This window comes from Salvelinus alpinus, chromosome 28, assembly GCF_045679555.1.
Source record: "Salvelinus alpinus chromosome 28, SLU_Salpinus.1, whole genome shotgun sequence".
Lineage (NCBI taxonomy): Eukaryota > Metazoa > Chordata > Actinopteri > Salmoniformes > Salmonidae > Salvelinus > Salvelinus alpinus.
Window position 1 is genome coordinate 6956000 of NC_092113.1, and position 18379 is coordinate 6974378.

Consider the following 18379-nt stretch of genomic DNA (forward strand, 5'->3'; position numbering starts at 1 on the left):
CCCCCCCCCCACAATTTTTTTTTTCTTCTGAGCTTTTTTGTATCTTCCACCATTCATATAGTGCCACGGAATGAGTCATAATACCCATAAAACATAGCAGTCAAACAAGGAAATGGTTCCAATAATTTTTCCACCATTCATTTTTCTCCATAGGGGAATATAGAAACACTTAAAATAAGGACTGTTTTGTGTAGGCTTAACATGGCGTGATGTTTTGATAACCGTGTTTATCCCTCTAGGACAGGGTCTGAATACTTATGTAAATAAGGTATTTCTGTTTTTTTATTTTTAATACCTTTGCAAAAATGGCTAAAAACCTGGTTCCACTTTGTCATTATGGGTTATTGTGTGTAGATTGCTGAGATGTTTTATTTAATTTAAACCATTTTAGAATAAGACTAACATAACAAAATGTGGAAAAAGTCAAGATCTCTGAATACTTTCCGATGGCACTGTATCAATATATTTGCCTGTGTTCATCCCATAAAAATGAAATGCTAATTAGCTGCTAATGTGGCTATCGTAAAGAACTACAAATGCCATGATGATCTGTATGAGACTGCCGAATCAAGGCAAAGGTAAGAATCTCTGGATTATGTTTGCTAAATTTAGTAATAAATAAATTGTCAACATTTCTTCAAATGGAAAATTCTGTGAACTATCTTATTTACATTTACATTTAAGTCATTTAGCAGACGCTCTTATCCAGAGCGACTTACAAATTGGATCTTATGCAAGTTTTAAATTGACACAATACCTGTTAGCAAAGGTGTCAGCTAGAGATGACGTGCAGGAGCTTGCAGGGATTTGTAGTCTTGTATGAAGTCTACTTTGATGCTAATTAGCATTTTCAAATCTGAGATTAAGTAGAGACGAATATATTGATAAAAGTCTCCTTGTCCGAGAGAGATTTACATGGTTATCAAAATGTCTCGCCAGGGTAAACCTACACGAATAACAGTCCTTATTTTAAGTGTTTTTAAAATTCTCTATGGGAAAAATGAATGGTGGAAAAACGACTGGAACCATTTCCCTGTTTTACCGCTAGGTTTTATGGGTATTATTATATCTCCACTGTGGGGCTCTATAGTGGTTTTAGAAGGAACATTGAAGGAGCTTTTTATACATTTCAAAATGGCCTCCTATGCGTTCAGGAACAAGTCATAATGGGAATACAAAACATAATGTGATTGGTGAATGAGTCTTAAAAAATCGGACCAATTCTATTGAGACATAGAGTGACCAATAGATTGTGGTTACATACAGTTGAAGTCAGAAGTTTACATACACTTAGGTTGGAGTCATTAAAACTCGTTTTTCAACCACTCCACAAATTTCTTGTTAACCATCTATAGTTTTGGTAAGTTGGTTCGGACATCTACTTTGTGCATGACACAAATAATTTTTCCAACAATTGTTTACAGACAGATTATTTCACTTATAATTCACTGTATCACAATTCCAGTGGGTCAGAAGTTTACATACACTGACTGTGCCTTTAAACAGCTTGGAAAATTCCAGAAAATTATGTCATGGCTTTAGAATCTTCTGATAGGCTAATTGACATCATTTGAGTCAATTGGAGGTGTACCTGTGGATGTATTTCAAGGCCTACCTTCAAACTCAGTGCCTCTTTGCTTGACATCATGGGAAAATCAAAAGAAATCAGACAAGACCTCAGAAAAAAAATTGTAGCCCTCCACAAGTCTGGTGGCAATTCCAAGGATGAAGGTTCCACGTTCATCTGTACAAACAATAGTATGCAAGTATAAACACCATGGGACCACACAGCCGTCATACCGCTCAGAAAAGGAGACGCGTTCTGTCTCCTACAGATTAACGTACTTTGGTGCGAAAAGAGCAAATCAATCCCAGAACAACAGCAAAGGACCTTGTGAAGATGCTGGAGGAAACCGGTACAAAAGTATCTATATCCACAGTAAAACGAGTCCCATATCGACATAACCTGAAAGGCCGCTCAGCAAGGAAGAAGCCACTGCTCCAAAACCGCCATAAAAGAAGCCAGACTATGGTTTGCAACTGCACATGGGGACAAAGATCGTACCTTTTGGAGAAATCTTGGTCTGATGAACCAAAAATGGAACTGTTTGGCCATAATGACCATTGTTATGTTTGGAGGAAAAAGGGGGATGCTTGCAAGCCGAATAACACCATCCCAACCGTGAAGCACGGGGGTGGCAGCATCATGTTGTGGGTGTGCTTTGCTGCAGGAGGGACTGGTGCACTTCACAAAATAGATGGAATCATGAGGAAAAGAAAATTATGTGGATAGATTGAAGCAACATCTCAAGATATCCGTCAGGAAGTTAAAGCTTGATCGCAAATGGGTTTTCCAAATGGATAATGACCCTAAGCATACTTCCAAAATTGTGGCAAAATGGCTTAAGGACAACAAAGTCAAGGTATTGGAGTGGCCATCACAAAGCCCTGACCTCAATCCTATAGAAAATGTATGGGCAAAACTGACAAAGCGTGTGCGAGCAAGGAGGCCTACAAACCTGACTCAGTTACACCAGCTATGTCAGTAGGAATGGGCCAAAATTCACCCAACTTATTGTGGGAAGCTTGTGGAAGGCTACCCAAAAATTTTGACCCAAGTTAAACAATTTAAAGGCAATGCTACCAAATACTAATTGAGTGTATGTAAACTTCTGACCCAATGGGATGATTTGATAAAAGGAATAAACACTGAAATAAATAATTCTCTCTATTATAATTCTGACATTTCACATTCTTAAAATAAAGTGGTGATCCTAACTGACCTAAGACTAGGATAAAATGTCAGGAATTGTGAAAAACTGAGTTCAAATGTATTTGTCTATGGTGTATGTAAACTTCCGACTTCAACTGTATTAGTGATCAATAGACTAGTATATAGTTACAATCTCAGTCACACAGTTGAAAAACGTGTTTTTTGTTGTTGCTCAAACTAATATGGCCGTATGTATAATGTCACTCACATCAGGGAAAGAAGACAAACTCTGCAACGAACAAGAAGTGCATGAAGTGTTCGTGACGTTTGTGCCGTCATTCTGTTACCAAACGTTTGCATCTGGACTGTTCTTGAAGTAAATGTGTTTTTGTCAAATGTTCTGTGGAAATGATTAAAGTCGTCCTTATGCATAGAGTTTGTATGGTTGGTTTAACTTTGCAATCAATCAATCAAATGTATTTATAAAGCCCTTTTTACATCAGCAGAGGTCACAAAGTGCTGTACAGAAACCCAGTCTAAAACCACAAACAGCAAGCAATGCATATGTAGAAGCACTGGTTTTTGTTTGACATACATTTAAAAGTGAAAAGTCTGCGCCTCAGCGTCAGTCTTCTAACCTGGAATTGTCCTGAACTCTATCAAGGGGCGCTTAACATAAATAGCCAGTAGGGGGCGTCACAAGAACGAGACAATTTATAAATTAGGCAGTAGACTTTTTTCGGATCATTAACCAGTAGACTAGCCTACTGGGTGAAATCTCTTGCAAAAATAATGACAAAAAATATATATAATTCCCTCGATTAATTAACCGAGAATTAGACGTGTTACTGTTTAGGAATAGAGAAAATGTAGGCTTGTCAGAATGAAGAGCATATCAGATGGGAAAAGCTTCCATTTCATAACTTGAAAACCCATAGGAATTGGACAACAATTTAAAATTGTTTCATTTTATGGATTTGGCCATGCTTCTTGGCTGTTTGATATTTAGGCCGAATCTATCATATTTCTTCATTTAGATGGTATAGTAATTGGATATTACATGTTTGTCTAAAGTGCAGTTTAGCTCAACGTGTAGCAAAAGCAAAACCATACTTGAATCAACATAATAATAACCAGTTTGCACAGTTAATGTATTATTTAACTTGATTCATATTAATGTGTTACGCAAACTCGACCCTGTGTCTCACTCAATTTGTTCCCCCTCGTCGACGAATATTTAAACATTTTGGCAGTGCGTTTCCGGAACTCTCGTATTGTTTTTTTTTGTTTGTATTTCTGAAGGGGACCGACAGCATAGCATCGCTGTTCCTCAAGAAACTGATTAAAGAAATTTCAACTGAATGTAACTGAACATTTATTGAAAATTTAATGTAAATAATTCAAGACATTTCACGCAGTGAATACGAAAGGTGAGCATACTTTTTTCGTTTACATGCCAAATTTAATTGTGGGGACATTGGTCGTGTTTTGGCTGTCTGTGTCAACTGTGGGCAATGAGAGCCTAGTGCACATCGCTGGTGCTCAGACTGCATTGCCATTGCGGTGAGCGCATGTTATGAAACGCGTGGGTTTCGTAACTACAGTCAGCGTGTTCCGGAGTCGAGTCGGGGGGCAAAGCATTGGTAATGGAGGATGGTTTATTGTTACAATTCTACAACAGACAAAATAATAATTAACTTCCAATAGTGAGTTATAATAGTTATGGCTTACTAAAAGTGAGATCTGAAATTCAAAACTAGTTTAACCTGTGGTTTTGGCGGTGTTGTTTTGATGTGACACAAGAACATCTATTACTTATGTTATCTTGTGTACATTTTGTTTAGATAATTTAGTCTATCTGCCTCAACATCTTACCTCCCAGTTATTTTGTTGCATAACCATATTTTGGGAGAATAAGAATTGGGATTTAGTCCTACTAGAGATTCAACAATCTAAATGTGGTGTTAATGGGGTTGAAAGGTGTGTTGTGCTGAGTGATTAGGCTCGTTGCCCTGCCCTGATCCTCTGGTTTAACAGACTAGTTATTTTGTTGAAAGGAATACAAATACATTTGCTTAATCTCCCTTTTTAGATCATGTATCTAATGAACTCTATCTATCAGTCCCAAATGTCTTTGAAAGTAATTGAAATACCCTAAATAGTATTTGAAGCCAGGTCTGTCCCAGGCACAACATTGCGTGTTCTGCGAAGAAGAAACCGTCTGTTCTGTCTTTTTAATCCATCACACTTGTTCTTTCTCCTTTGCTCTTGTAATCTATTTTTTGGGGGGGGTCAATTTGTGTTCAAGCTGCCACATCAGCTCCATGTCCATTGTCATGTTGACCAGCCATGATGATTTCTGCAGCAGTTGATTTCTTTACCTTTAATCAGCCACTCCATTAGCTTTGTGGTTGTCTTAAGTGGCTTTTCTTACCCCACTTGGTGCACGCTGAAAAGTCTTAACCACACAAGACACCGATGTGCTCAGAGTATGTCTATGCTCTCTCTGCCTTTTCCTCACCTCAGTTCAACGTGAGGAGTGTCTCAGAGCAGCACACAGATACCAGATGTGATCTGTCGGGAACATTTTAAAAGGCCTTCTCCTTTTAGAGCGTCCGAGGGTGGCTGCTGCCGGCGCTCGCTCACTCTGTTCCTGCTAACAAGCACAGCGGGAGACCGCGGGCGCGGGAGGGTGACATGACACCTAGCCCAACTGTCTCTCCTACGCACTCGCCTCACTCCCTGTCTGCCCGAAAAGAGGCGCAGCACTCCTCCTCTGTTTATCTCCACCCTCGAACTCCCCAAGCTTATAACTCTGTCCCTGTCTCGTCCTTGTCTCCTCGTAATCGTGACGTTCATACACTGTCCCCTCCCTCGTACACCCAACAGGCTAAGTCCCTGTTACAGGTGTAAAACACATGTAGAAAAATACACTAAATGGCTCTGAGCTGCACCACCTCTGCTCTTCTTGCTGAAGCCCATCCACCCGAGCTCCATTATTTATGTCCAAATGGTCTGTACGTGGTACGTACTGTACTGTACTAGACCGAGTGGAGGGGCATCTTTCCGCCTGGGTAAAGGCTTCTCTGAAGAGGAGTAGCCTATTGAGTAGAGGTCAAAAAGAGAGCCTAGCAGAACAGAGATAGGCATATCACTCACATGGCCTGTATGAGATCCCAGCAGGCAGTCCATAGACGGGGATCACCATGATTCTTATACTTGGAATGTTCTGGTTTATGTAATTGAGTAGCTGCCAGTAAGACTGGGGTTTTATAACACCTACCTTTTGTGTATATGTTCAAATTTGTCAGTGTTTTCCATTTCCTGGAAAGTTTAACGTTTGGAGACGGAAGGTTTTCTTCTGACCGCGATGATTCGTTGATTGATTCATTTTCCAACAAATACATTTTTTATAGTGACCATTTTTTTAGTTTGAGTTTTTCACTACTAGTCACTAGCTAATTCACTCAGGATATTGTTAAATGCATGTTTTAAGTGCACAATTTCATCATTTGATAGGCTAACTGTTCTAAGATCCACAGGGGTCCTTTGTCAAGACGCCAGTTGAACGCTGAGTCCGTTGAAGAGCTCCTTTTGAACGCTTTCTGAAACCAAATAAGACCACTGTTTCTGCCTGTTGGCTGCCTGTTTCTGCCTGTTGGCTGCCTGTTTCTTGATGGATCAGTCTAAAATATTTAGAGGCTAAGGTCATTGATATAATAGCCTTTCGTTTTGGCACTTTTCAGGCTGCTGATTTCAATGTTTTTAGGTAGTCTCTATCTCTGTAACACCTCTCAACATTCCCAACTTAAAAACAAGGGGTGTGGTGTGTTTTAAGATATCTTTGTTTTACTTCGTATAGTGTGTGTGTGCACATTTGTGCGTTGAATAGAAGATGGGAAGGGGTTGTGCATGTGTGTATGTCCATCTCTTTTGGTACGTGTGGGTTGCTGGATATGGTGCCTGTCTGTCTGCTGAGTATATAAGCAGTCTGTTTGAATGGTAAGGGAAGGTAGGGTGTCTGTCCGAATCTAGGCTACAGCACCACTGTTGATGATGTACCAGTGAGCAGGGGATTGTTCAACAGAAACCCTGTTTGTCCCCACCAACCCACACAGGGATATGCGATCCCCTCCCAGACCAGTCCTTTCAGACCTCCTTCCTTACCGAATCTGTCTGTTGTGTCCAAGTGACCCTTTGCTAAAACACTAATTGGGTGGTACTTCTTCTCTGCTCACTCAGATCATTGTTTTTTTCACATCCACTATAGTTTATTGGTGTAGAGAAGCTAGGTTGTACAACATGACTATGTAAAAAAATAAAAAAATAAATTACACAATAGAATTTTGGGGCCTTACATAGCCCTGGAGTTTGGTGACGTGTGTCTGTTCCTCGGGTATGTGGGAGGGGATTAGGCTTCCTGTTTTAGAAAATCCTCTGTTGGCATTGGGTTTATCTCCTAAAAATACCTTGGTGACCCGGGGTCAGCATTGTTCACCACAGCGGGTCACAAACGGAGAAGCTTTTAATAGAGTCATCAGGGAGCTATTTTCAATCTGCCCCCTTCTGCCTGCCTCACCAGTAGGCTGAATGTAAGCTAATGATCTAGCTGGGTATTAGAACTGGGACGATAAACGGAACATTATTGACACCGGTCGCAGGCGCAGGAGAAATGTGACGTTTGAAATGAAATGTTTGCTAACATGGGTGATTGTTAATGGGACAATTGATGACCACAACCATCAAACTACTAGTAGTAGTAGTAGTAGTTCAAAAGATAAACTGTGGTGCACATTAAAGACCTGCTCCGGTACTTTGGCGACTACCAAGTATTTTTTTAAACCTCTTGCTTTGGGGCTGGATGTGTCAATGTGTAGTTCATGCATAATCTATGAACAGAATTACTGTCTTACCTTAAATTAGCCACAACATTTGAAAGTGACTGTTTTTCTGGAAGCTGTGCTGAGCCATTTCCCCTACATTTTCTCCCACGTGGGCCAGCCCCCTAGCATTTCGAGTTCTAGCGAATGAGCTTCAGCCCGTCGCCATTTTAGTGATCGCTAGCAAGATGGACACAGCAGAGCGAGAGAGAGCGCAATGACGTGGTGCACATATCTACACATGTGACGTGTTCCGCAATTTTCTGGGACCGCTTTTGGCCCATGAGTGCTACTTTCAGAACTTCTGGCTAAAAAGTATACAAAACTACCAGATAATCTCTTTAATGTTATAAACATATGTGACTTGACACCAAGGTTTGGTCTTATGTAGCAACATTTGAAATTGTGTTTTTTACATTATATAAAAGTAGCGACTCAGAGCTACAAAATGGTATATCATTCACTGCATTTGCGGAACAATGGGAAAGTAATTCTGCTTTGAAAGTTGATCAACTTGTAAAACTCACTTTTGAGAAAATCACCTTTGAATGTTTTGCTATCTAGTGAAGAGCTCTTCTTTGTCTACGCCCATTCAGCATCGTTCACACCCTCACCCTAAGCTTTAGCCCCACCTATCTCGTTTCGCTCTCGAAGCACACACTTGACGCTCTGTCCGATGATTTGTTTACGTCTGGATAACATGAAAACAGCCTAACCAGCTCTGCTGGCAACAATTTCGTTACGCTTTTTTGCAGACATTTACTGACACCGGCCATATTCAATGGGTGTTGTACACACGTCTCGTAACTTTAGCTAACGAGCCAGCCAACCAACGTTAACTAGTTAAACAATAAACAGTGCCAACAATGCCATGCCAACAACAACCATGTTCAATGTTAGCTAGATAACATTAGGCTCTAATTAGAACAGCACACGACTCTGGGGAAACGAATGATAACGTCAGCTAGGGAGCCAGCCAGCTTAGGTTAGCTAGCTAGCTAACAGTACGCTAGCTTGAAATGAAACCACTTTCTGTCAAAATTAGTCTAGCGTTACATGTTTTTTAATCTTAAATGGATACATCATCGTGCATGGACGCATCTCCAAGTCAGGAATGCCATGCCACGGTTTCTCTTAGTTTGAAGATGTAATCCGGAGACAGGTTTTTCCTCCATCTCTTTAGCTATCATACTCTAATTCCACTGATATCAAAACGTGAGCCACACTTATGCAGCTCCACTACACAATATGTTTTCTTAAAAGCCGTGTTTGACAAGATTACCAACACAGACTGATGAGCTTCTATGGCAAACCAATCCTAACTCCTCTCTCGGCATGTCCAGCCCACTCATTATCTCAGCCAATCATGGCTAGTGGGATGGTTGCTCCCTTTTTCTGTGGCTTAACCAACAAGGCTCGTAATTTAACAATTGTATTCGTATTTACAGACGGCATACGAGTTTGTTATTAAGGCACATGGAAGTTCACATGTTCAAGAACATGGTGGAACAAACTCCCTCACGACGCCAGGTCAGCGGAGTCAATCACCACCTTCCGGAGACACCTGAAACCCCACCTCTTTAAGGAATACCTAGGATAGGATAAAGTAATCCTTCTAACCCCCCCCTCCCCCTTAAAAGACTGAGATGCACTATTGTAAAGTGGTTGTTCCACTGGATATCATAAGGTGAATGCACCAATTTGTAAGTCGCTCTGGATAAGAGCGTCTGCTAAATGACTTAAATGTAAATGTAAATGTAAGAAGGCATGTCTGCCCCAAAAAAAAAATGTTGATTAAAAAATAGAAAAGAAATGACGTTCAAACGGCTCTCCTGTGAAGTAGGGACTTGCGACATATGCCTACTTTCCTGAATCGGGTCACATGGTCTATTGATCATTATCACATCAATTCAGGCAGTTTATTGTGATATGGATTTTTGTCCGTATCGGCTAGTTCTACTGGCTATTATGTGTATTTTTTTTGGGGGGGGGCGTTGTTAAAAAATATATTTGCGTTATGAACCACCAAAGCAAAACAATGTTTTATGACATTACTTTGGTGGGTTTTTATCACTCTAAATAGTTTAGACTTACTCAACATGCCTTTTTGTTATACAAACAAATTGATCAGCTTAAGTTGAGCTTGTCAAAGTTTTTACTTTTTTAAAATGTTTACTTAGTGATGAAATGATAGAGGTTACTGATACAAAGAGTTTTGGAGATACAGTACATTGTAGACCTACTGTATCAAGGGACAGACTCGCATCCATATTTAGCTGTACATCAGAAGGGCTGCACTGCCCACTTCCCACTATGTGCCCCTTTTGATGCATGCCCTTTAGGTGTTCATCAAAGTGTCTGACTGAGGCTATGTCCACTTGGAGACAGACAGATCTCAGGACATCAGAGGGGGACTTCCCACTGTGCCCTGGACTGTATACTGCACTGTAGTCTGGAACTAGGCCCATTTCAATGTTCACTGCTGGATTTCCTTTTTGTGTTTTTATAAGGACAAGCAGGAACAGGGCATTCAACCTACGCTGACGTGCCTAACTGCGTGTGCATCTTTGTTTAAGCATATCTCATATAACTTTACTTGTAAGTAACAGCGGCATTAGCCAGCTCTTATGTAAGTCAGCTTATGCAAGCAGCTGTCTTTCGTTTCAGTGGCCTCCTTAAACATTCCCCCCCCCCTCCACTTTTCCTGCCTTTGCAGATGAAAAAATGCCTTTCTCTCCCTCTCTTTCTCTTTTGGTGGTAGAGAGTTGAAACCATTGTGTTGATGTGGCTTAGGCAACACGACACGTACAAAAAAACCAGTGTAGATGAAAGGGAGGAGACATGTTAAGCCTTGAGAAATTGAGAGCTTTTTATTTAATTTGATTTATTTCACCTTTATTTAACCAGGTAGGCTAGTTGAGAACAAGTTCTCATTTGCAACTGCGACCTGGCCAAGAGAAAGCATAGCAATTCGACACATACAACAACACAGAGTTACACATGGAATAAACTGAACATACAGTCAATAATACAGTAGAAAAATAAGTCTATATACAATGTGAGCAAATGAGGTGAGATAAGGGAGGTAAAGGCCATGGTGGCGAGGTAAATACAATATAGCAAGTAAAACACTGGAATGGTAGATTTGCAGTGGAAGAATGTGCAAAGTAGAAATAGAAATAATGGGGTGCAAAGGAGCAAAATAAATAAATACAGTAGGGGAAGAGGTAGTTGTTTGGGCTAAATTATAGATGGGCTATGTACAGGTGCAGTAATCTGTGAGTTGCTCTGACAGCTGGTGCTTAAAGCTAGTGAGGGAGATAAGTGTTTCCAGCTTCAGAGATTTTTGCAGTTCGTTCCAGTCATTGGCAGCAGAGAACTGGAAGGAAAGACGACCAAAGGAGGAATTGGCTTTGGGGGTGACCAGTGAGATATACCTGCTGGAGCGCGTGCTACGAGTGGGTGCTGCTATGGTGACCAGTGAGCTGAGATAAGGCGGGGCTTTACCTAGCAGAGACTTGTAGATAACCTGTAGCCAGTGGGTTTGGCGACGAGTATGAAGCGAGGGCCAACCAACGAGAGCGTACAGGTCGCAATGGTGGGTAGTGTATGGGGCTTTGGTGACAAAATGGATGGCACTGTGATAGACTGCATCCAGTTAGTTGAGTAGAGTGGAGGCTATTTTATAGATGACATCACCGAAGTCGAGGATCGGTAGGATGGTCAGTTCTACGAGGGTATGTTTGGCAGCATGAGTGAAGGATGCTTTGTTGCGATATAGGAAGCCGATTCTAGATTTAATTTTGGATTGGAGATGTTAAATATGAGTCTGGAAGGAGAGTTTACAGTCTAACCAGACACCTAGGTATTTGTAGTTGTCCACGTATTCTAAGTCAGAGCCGTCCAGAGTAGTGATGCTGGACGGGCGAGCAGGTGCGGGCAGTGATTGGTTGAATAGCATGCATTTAGTTTTACTTGCGTTTAAGAGCAGTTGGAGGCCACGGAAGGAGAGTTGTATGGCATTGAAGCTCGTCTGGAGGTTAGTTAACACAGTGTCCAAAGATGGGCCAGAAGTATACAGAATGGTGTCGTCTGCGTAGAGGTGTATCAGAGAAATCACCAGCAGCAAGAGCAACATCATTGATGTATACAGAGAAGAGAGTCGGCCCGAGGATTGAACCCTGTGGCACCCCCATAGAGACTGCCAGAGGTCCGGACAATAGGCCCTCCGATTTGACACACTGAACTCTATCAGAGAAGTAGTTGGTAAACCAGGTGAGGCAATCATTTGAGAAACCTGCATGGTGCATGTGTGCCATTCAGAGAGTGAATGGGCAAGACAAAAGATGTAAGTGCCTTTGAACGGGGTATGGAAGTAGGTGCCAGGTGCACTGTTTTGAGTGTGTCAAGAACTGCGATGCTGCTGGGTTTTAACACTGAACAGTTCCCGTGTGTATCAAGTTGACACAACTGTGGAATACTTTCGACACCTTGTAGAGTCCATGCCCCGACGAATTGAGGCTGTTCTAAGGGCAAAAGGAGGTGCAACTCAAAATTAGGAAGGTGTTCCTAATGTTTTGTACACTCAGTGTAAATACATGTAACTCTGGATGACAACATAATGTTTGTTTCCAACATTGGGGCTAATTTTCCTAAAGAAGTGAACTCCGCTTTGTGTTTTGAGACAGTGATGACCGGAAGTGACTTTTTCGCAGGTTAGTAGAGCTTACCGAGCAGGTCGGTAGAATTAATATAGCATGTGAGGAGAATTTGGTTAAGGTTAGAGAAAAGGCTCTCCTAACCTGCCAAGAAAATTAACTTCCGTGCGTAGCTGTATCGAAGTGTCGTGTTTTTAGGGAGTCCCAACTGCAGCCCCATGCGACTCCTCTCGCTTCCTGTTTCCAGCCTGGTGGCCTTGTCCCCCATGACCTTCAGTCCGGCTGTTTGGCTCTGTCCTGAGTGTGCTGCGGTCTGGTCTGGACTCTGGCACTGTCCTGAGGGGGCTGGGCTCGTATCCTTCTGACCACGTCTGTGGTGTCCCTTGACCCTGCGTTACCTCATCTCGAATCTAGATTATGTTGGGTGGCCCTATTTTATCAGGGTTTAGGCTATGTACTCCCCTCCCTCGTTTGGCATGTGGGTTTTGAGGACACGAGACAACCAGACCTCAACCCCTCCCCCGGCCCGTCCCAGGTGGTCTCCACTGCTGCCGGGGATTCATTCAGGAGGAGGATGCGATGCATGTTTGAAATGTCATGAAGACCTCTCATAACTTCTTAGATTAGATTAACTTTATTATCTCACCAGGGGGAAATTTGTTTGGTCATGTGCTTAAAAGACAAACACAGAATGGTACACAATAAAATTGATATGAAAAGTGCAACGGTCTACATATTTACAGTGGATGTTCAATAAACACTCCCTTCAACCAATCAATTGTCTTTGCTAAGTCTTCCCATTATACAGCCTAATGGCTGAAAGTCCCTGTATCTATTTGTTTCTTTTCAATAAGTATTTTCCCCCTAGTCAGGCTGCGGCTGCTTTGGGTGAATTTAGGAGGAAGTGGGTACTGTGCTTTTTAGAATTATCCTTCTTTAGAATGTTTGTCATGTTTTTGGAGTATGAGATTTGTGTACTGGCTGTTGGCTGACTCTTGGCTTATACCATTTATCTTGCCTGCTGTTTTTATGTGTTGCTGCACTTTGGTCTTGCACTCATGTTTACAAGCGTGCATAACAGGCCAAATGACAGGACACTCCGCAGGACAGATTTGTAAAACATCTGCAAGATATGGCGATCAACATTGCAATAGATCAGTTTAGGCTTGGGTGCGGTATCCAGATTGTAATGCCATCATAACGACCTTGTGCCATAGCGGGATATTTGGTAATGGTGACACAGAACACAAAGGGCGCTATTTTCAAACCCCACTGAGCTTTTGTAATCTGAAGGTTAGCATTGCTAACAAGTACATGTAGAGTGCCCATAGAGAATGCTAACGAGGCTCTGGCCTAAAAATGCTACTCAGTTTGGCTGCACGCACAAAACAAACATTTGACAGCAAGGCTCTTGATCCCGAAGGGGATTCTCTGCTGTTACCAAGCAAAGCTGGATTTTGGAAGAAGCTAACCACTTAGCTAGATAGCTAACAAGCTACTAAATTAGCAAACCAAATGTGCAACTGCAGAACATTTAGCACATTTTAAACAGTTAATATTTATAAGATATCTACCTGTCAAACATTTAGTTGTGAATTCCATACTGTAACTAGATCACCTGGTGAGAGCTGCACAACAGTGAGTTGCTCACAAGTCTCCGGTCTCATCATTGTGTGCTTGGAAACAAACGCCACATGACTGGGGACTACCAGTAAGCTTCATAATGACAAATGGTGACATGTAACATGAAGACAGCGATCTAATTTATCTTCCACCGTATTGCGCAAGATGACTACAGGTATTTAGTTAAAAAGTAGATGCAAATATTCAAATTTATTTAAAAAAAAAAAAAATGTTTTATTGAAAACCATCCTGTTTTTTTTTCAAAATACCTGGGTATACTGTATAATGCCCAAGCCTTGTTCAGGTTGTGCAAAAAGAACATTCTCTCTTGTCATTTCTTTTGTTGTTCTTTGAATTTTAGTTTATCTATCTCAATTCCCAGGTATGTGGTCACTCTATCGACTGGTTTCCCCCGTTGATCTTCGTGAGGGGTAGTGCAGTTTTTTTCCCCCCCTACTCTACATGGAGAAAGAGACACTTTTATAATATACACAAACCATATATTTCAATACAATCGTTTCACAAACCAAGGTCATGTACCGCTGAATAGGGCTCCTGTCTGAAAAGGCAGCCCCTCCCTGTAGAATTGAAACAGGGACGCGACCCCTTCCTGGGAGGCTAACAAGGTCATTGTTAACCTTCCAATTTAGCTTTCTCTTTTGTTAAGGACAATTCCTCCATTGCTATCCTCTTCCCACCAACAATCATTTTCTTCCTTGAATTCAAGTCACTATAGCTGGAAGTTGTGTTCTATGAGCTGTGTTTTAGAAAGTTCTTTAAAAGCTCTTTGCTCAAGGTTGTGTCGGCTAACCTGACATTGAAGCTGGGTTGGGATCATGATGATATGCACTGCATTGGCACAGGAACGGGCTGTGAGTGACGTGAATTTAATTTCACCAAGCTGAGTGATGAGCTCTCAAATGCATCATGAGAGCTTTGCCTCTCAGGAATAGGCTGCTGCCAGCGTCTTCCATTCTGCTGTTTGACTCTTCCCAGGGATCCACAACTCTGACAGTCTTCCCTCTAGTCTGTTTGTGTTTTACATCTTTTGTGTGTGTGTGTGTATCCGGCCCGCTTCTTTGTCTACAGTATTTCTTTGACGAAACAGCAGCACGATTCATCAGTGAAAACCCCACAGGAGGAGTTGTATGGAAAGGAAGAAAGATGAGGGTTTCTTTCCCTCTCCATAGTTGTTTTGATCAAAAGGAGCCTAAAGCAAAATCTGCTAGCCTGATTGCCAGACCTGTATGCTTTAGCTAAGTCCTAAATGAAAAACATTTGTTGATGCTTGCCATTAGGATAGCCTATGTGATCTGGCATGACAACAAACACAACAGAGTTGGCTAAATCACAAATAGGTCTTTGACTAACTGTAACCCAAGTTAGACTGGGGGTATGTGCAATGTTTCTCATCCAGGCCCTCTGGTATCATTAAGATGTCAATTGAAGACTAACTCCTGCACTATAGTATACACCTGGGGTCTATAACAGGTCGATCGTGAGCTACCAGTCCACCTATGAGTAGCTCGCCAAACAAATCTGAAAGTACATTCAATTTTCACGTATTCCAATGCAAACTGTCATTAACCCCTCCAGAAGTACTGTATATCATGAGTATGTCATTTGTACCTATTATGTTATTTGCAAACTTCACCATGAAATGAGCAGCAGCAGTAGCCTTCAGAACCGTAGCTAATACGGCACATACCTCACTCGCTAGATGCACAATTAAAGGGGAATTTAGTTTCTCTACAAACAATTGTAATTTGAGAGTGAAACCCCCCCCCCACCCCCCAAAAAAATCTAAAAGTGAGAACATCATTTGGGAAAATATCAACCAGAATTTGGGCGAAAAGATCACATTTTACAGGGCCCCCTTTAGAGTTGTTTATTAAACATTATTGTAACATGTGCATTGGCAGAAAATGTAGGGCACTACTGTCTCTTGTACGCTAAGGACCTGGGGAAGAGTTGCAGGGGAGTGATGAAGAGCAGAATATTCCTATTTGGAAAGCTAAAAAAGAAAAGAGTAGCTCTCATGCTAGAAAAGGTTGGATATCCCTGGTATACACAGTGTACATGGATAAACATAGGGCCTTATAGAATCCGGAATAAAGACATTTAAAACAGAATTCAACAATGTAAAAATATGTCGAAAAAAAGGAATAGGGGAAGCGCTGCTAAGGTACACAATAGTAGGTTTTGGTAGACAGAAGGTGCTCTTTGGTAAAAGGGGTAAATTGGTCATCAAAAAGAAAGGAGGACCAAGGCACTCTTCATATAATGAATTAAAATGCCATTATCTGTATGGCATGTTCAATGGAAACAAAGTTGAACCATTTTTACTTAAAAATATGCATTGAACTTAATAGGAAATGTATTAAATCATTGACTTATTAGAAAATGTAATAGTTTGCCCAAGAGAATCATAAGACATGAACAAAATGCGTTAGTGATTCGTATTTTCATGCAACTTTCTGAAACGGCACAGGAATAGCCCTGTCTGTATGTGGGCGGCGCACACGCAGGTCTACACTTTGTGTAGCTGTTAGCGATTATGCTAATAGTAACCTTCTGGTAGAGATGGAAAGGCTTTCCCAAAAATATTTTGTTTTGCGAACTCTGCAATCACATGAGCGCTACAGCAATACTGTAGTAACTACACCCAAAAATGGGAAATTCTTCAATTTTTCCCAGGCTTAAAAAATGGTCTCCTGATGTGGTTTAAACATTATTGTGGACTTAGAAAAACAACTAAATTGGATGTTCTATATAAAAAAAAAAAAGTGTGATTTGAGAGCCCTATAAAAACAGTACACATACCCCTTTAGTGTAACTGGGGTTGTACTGTATGTATCCCAGTGTTTCTGTGAGGTAGGAATGATTGGACTCACTGTGTCTACAGGTCTGGTCCTGTCAGTAAACAGTGTATCGTAATCCAACCCTGACACATTGTTAGCCTTGCCGTATACTTCTAGCTCTGCCTCTCTCTGCTGCCCAGTTATGCAAAGACTGTTAATTGCATTACATCACAAGGAGTGATGTATTGTTTTTCCATTACGTAAGGCCAAGTCAGTGCCGTTTAAGATGAGGGAGGACAGTTTTTTTTCTTTGTGAGTTTGGCCTTATTTCTATTACAGCATATTGGATGACTCATTCATATTCCATTCACCTAGCTCAATGTAACAGTGATAGGTTTAGGCTACTACATGATACTCACATTTTCCCTATACCCATCATGAGGTTGCTACAACCAAGCCTATGAATGAATGTTTACAATGTGGGTGCACACAGGTCAAGAGACACATTTCAGGCGACAGGCCGTGACACATGGACAGACAGTGACATTCAATACCACCTAACATACTCTTGCCTGCATCTAGCTTGATATAGGGTGTAATCATTAGTCCAACAGTTGCAAACAAGAGTTTCTATTGGACAAATTCAGATATGTTTATCCACGTTTTGCTTCCATCTAAGAAACTTTTTTTTCAACAGAATCGGCAGAATGAATACACCCCTGATCACGCGTAGACACAGTTCACTTTCATAGCAGCAACGTATTCTATTGGTCAGTTTGTCGTTCTGTGCGAGGAAGAAAATAGCCTATTCCAAACAGACTCTGGGACAGTTGTGGGGTGATATCCCAAATGAATACAACCAGTAGGCCAACTGGCTGCATTAAAAACACTTTAAAAAGCAATGAGTCTTATGCATCGGATCAGAACGTTTAGCTTAAAATGTTGATGTACTATTTCTTCACATTATAAGCGCAGCAATGCACACAAGGCAGTAAGCTACGCAAACGTTTGTTCCACAATGCAATTAGCGGGAAACACTGTCGTAAAAAGTGGTTTCTTGTGACAGAGATGAAAATATCTGTTAGAAATGTTGAAAGAGGGGATATGTAAAGATGCAACAACTAGCATGGGTTGCTAATATGACTGGGATTGTGCCTTTGGCTGCTGGACAATGAAAGAAAGTTGATTTGAAAACCAATAGAACTAGGCTACTGGTTTTTAATGTCATATGGAAGTATGTCTCTTTATAAAATTGCCTTTATGTTTCTATGGTCGAATTTTAATTTGACGCAATGTAAGACATGCCTCGTAATGTAAAACGTTTAGGTTTCAAACAATTAAGTATATGTTTTCAAAATACATACTGCCTCCAGCTCATTGCAAAGTGGTGTGTGTGTGACGCGCTGAAGCCTGCCTACCGTTGTCTATATGTACTTGAATGGCGGATGGGAAGCGCGCTTCAATAACCAGTTGAGAAATTAAAATGGTAGCTATTTTTAATCGTGGCCTTAAACAGTTAATTAACACGCGGTTGCGCTTAGAATTGTTACGCAATGATTGGGTTTATAAAAGCACGCTTCATTCCAGCAGCAACAAATGAGCAGTTTGAGAAGCTCTAGCAGCAGCTCTCTTGCGCCGTCTGACAGATTTTCTCTGTACCAATTTAATTCCACTAAATTATGCAGATCCATAAGCATGACCGGT

General features: G+C 41.1%; 1 protein-coding gene across 1 annotated transcript in view; it reads left to right on the plus strand.

Annotated features, from left to right (window-relative positions):
• The first annotated feature begins 4009 nt into the window (after positions 1 to 4009).
• LOC139557039 (helicase ARIP4-like) overlaps positions 4010 to 18379 on the plus strand; it is a 55508-nt gene continuing 41138 nt past the window's right edge. The window contains exon 1 of the mRNA XM_071371354.1: positions 4010 to 4143. The gene's annotated coding sequence lies outside the window, so the exon portion shown is untranslated. The remainder of the gene's footprint in view (positions 4144 to 18379) is intronic.